Raw genomic sequence first — 3,168 nt, forward strand, 5'->3', positions numbered from 1 at the left:
CTCTTCAAAACACATCAACAAAAATTTAAAACTCAAAGACGAGGCTGTAGCTAACTACCTGATGGCAGCCGGATTTGTTGAAATTCGTAGAAATAACGAAGCAGGAGGAAATTACACGCAAACGCACCAAGCAGCCTTGCAAAATATGGTCACAGCAGTTTGGGAAGAAAATGGCAGCAGCTGCTGACGAAATGTCAACATCCCTACAAATACTGAGTTAAAATTGGATGTGGTAGCTGAGTCACTTACAACATGAACTCTAAATGTGAAATCAATTGTAGCTTTAATAGTTTTCAAGATTTGACCAAATGTTTATCAACTAGTAACGCATTGATTTTCTTATCGGGCAGCAAAAGCTCGGTGAGTTGACAGATTTTTGTTGGGTAACCCTGAAATACATCAGTGTTTCACTAAATGCTCTAACTGCTGCACAACAATCACTCTTTAGTCAGATATGTTGTTAGTAGCTCTGTGCGCTTTCCAAAAAGCCCCATTTCTAAATATCGGCGTTATCCCTGTTTAAACTTSTGATGAATGATTCCAGGATGTAAGATGCTAAAAATTAAAAGCCTTTGACTCCAAAGTCATCCAAGGGAAACAAACTTTAACAGCTCTGTCAGTCACAGTCTGAATATTGTCGAGGCGAGCCTCTGGCCAGCTCCGCAGCTCTGATTTGTTTTCCAGAAGGATGTGGGACTCACGAGTGTGGCAGCTGTTTAAAATAAAGTGACAATTTTTAATGGGGTTTCAAACCTCAGCGAGTCGTTGCATCCTGCCAAGAACCCCAGCGATGGCGCCGGTCCAAACCTCGGGTTTTATCTGACAGGACATGGTGGAGGCAGCTTGTTCTCTCAGCTCAGTTTCATTAGGGGGGCCCTGCACGCAGCCGACCGTTTCCTACTGTTGCGTTTATAAGCACCATGCGTTCGCATGTGCTAACAGACTGGAAGCAGGCCTTTGAGCTGCTTCTCTAACAGACAACAACATTAAGTTGAGTTAGACCTCTGGTCAGAGCAAAGCTGTTTCCACAAGGAGGATCAAACTCTGATGAGAAACATGTTGTGAAGGTTTTCACTCATGTGTAATGTGTGCAGTCTCGCTTAATCACTTCTGAGTGTCAGTCTGAGTTCGAGCTGAAAGAGCTCCTCACACACGGAGGAGGAGGAGGAGGAGGAGGAGGAGTCAGAGATTAACAGGAAATGCAATTATTGTCTGTCTGGGCACAGCATTCCTCAACAGGATGGCCAATTTCACAGCAATTTTAGTATGTCAACAGGTTGTAAGTAATCATAATGAGCACCTTAATGTTTTCACACGAACCAGAGCAGCCCTTTGTGGTTTTATCCCCTGGCCATTTGATCCATCTAATCATCTACAAGCTATTTAAACACAGGAGCCAAAGGCTGGTACAAATCCCAGGAGGAGGCCCACCTTCACTGTGTTTATGGAATACTGTCATTTAAACACTGTGTCAACACAGATCAGGTTTCTGGCTTCATGTCTGTTTAAAGGCTGGCAGTGTGCTGTAAAAAAAAACGTGGACGCTGCGCTGACAGTGTGTGTCAGGGCCTCAAACCCGAAGCAGGTCCAATATTTTATGCTTGTTTTGATGTTGAACTTTTTAYTCTGGGTATGACAGGTAAAGGTCTGCTGCTTCTGGGGGCCTACTGCTGCAAAAAAAAAGGTACAGCAGCTACAGGACTGATGTCAGACTGCTGCCTGTTGCATCTCAAAGACTTAAAGGAAATAAAATGAGATGGAATTAAAGAAAAACTCAAGGTGTTTATCAAACCTATGTTCTGTTCTGCACAAGGTCTGCATTYAACAACTTACTGCTTTGTTATTTGGCCCAGGCTTTCTCTGACTAACCCTGTCAAACATTTTGCTACCTCAGCTGTCAGCATGAGCTCATCCTAAGTTTACAAATTTAGTTTGGAGAACCTAACAGTCTGGTATTTAGCAGGTATTCAGGGACGCCTCCAGATTTTTTTTTTCTCCGAGCGTGGGCTGCGTTGAAAATCCACTGTTTTCTGTTTCTGCTCTTTTGAAACATTAACGCCCCCTGTTGGCAAAAGGGCCAACAACTCCTTCAAGACTGTTGGAAGACCAGTTCAGGTGACTGCATCCTGGAGCTCATCAAGAGAATRCCAAGAGTGTGTGAAGCAGTAATCAAAGCAAAATAAGGCTACTTTGAATAACCTAGAATATAAGATATATTTGCAGTTGTTTCACATTTTTTGTTAAGGATATAATTCAAAATAAGTAATTTTATTAATTACATAATAATAAAAAATACAAATTATTTCAGGTCACAAAGAATTGTTAATTGAATGTATTTTTATCACAAAGAATTATTCTTCAGCTTCACAATGATGCAGGCTGGATCTGAAGCTGGCCCGCAGCTGGTACATGTTTTCTTTCTTCTTTTTGTCTGGAAATGTTGAAAAACACACAAACACTGGATGTAGAAAATGTAATATCTGAATAAACCGGCCTGTCTGACAATGTGACTATTTTATGTTTATGATAATCATTACATTACTGTCTGACATCCTACATTATATTTTCTGAATTAATATGCAGTCATCCATTAAAGTCCCTATTTTACATGTTTAATGTCAATAAATAATATATTTGACATCAGATAAAACGGATTCTAAATAAGGCCAAACATGAACATCGAAGCTTTTTAAATGTTAGCAAACAGGTTTAACGATTAAAATGTTTAATTTTGGTTAAATATGTGTAATGTGTGTGAAACGTRACCCTTTTTGCTCTTGTAAATGTGTTGTAACAATATATGTGGTTTTTAGTATAAGCATTTGTGCCATTTGTACGTTTATAAAGCGTTTGTTYGCACTGTAATATGTTCTGCTCATTGATTTCAATGGTTAACGTTAACATTGGCTCAGTGCATAAAAATCCCCCTTGCGAGGCACGCCCAGGTCACGTGACACCAAATCATTGCCAAGTCCCCCATTGGTGATGTTTGATTTGACACTGTGCTCACATGTAAAAGGTTTTAGTGTAAAAAAAAAAAAAGAAACAAACAAAAAAATTTTATATGCAGCTCAGTCAGGAATAGTGCAAGCTATAAAAAAGAAAAAAATTGTATAGGTCTTCTGGACGGGTTCTTCTCTAATGAAACGTTTCGTCTCTCCTCCAAGT

The sequence above is a fragment of the Austrofundulus limnaeus genome, unplaced genomic scaffold, assembly GCF_001266775.1.
Source record: "Austrofundulus limnaeus strain Quisiro unplaced genomic scaffold, Austrofundulus_limnaeus-1.0 Scaffold239, whole genome shotgun sequence".
In the NCBI taxonomy this organism is placed as follows: domain Eukaryota; kingdom Metazoa; phylum Chordata; class Actinopteri; order Cyprinodontiformes; family Rivulidae; genus Austrofundulus; species Austrofundulus limnaeus.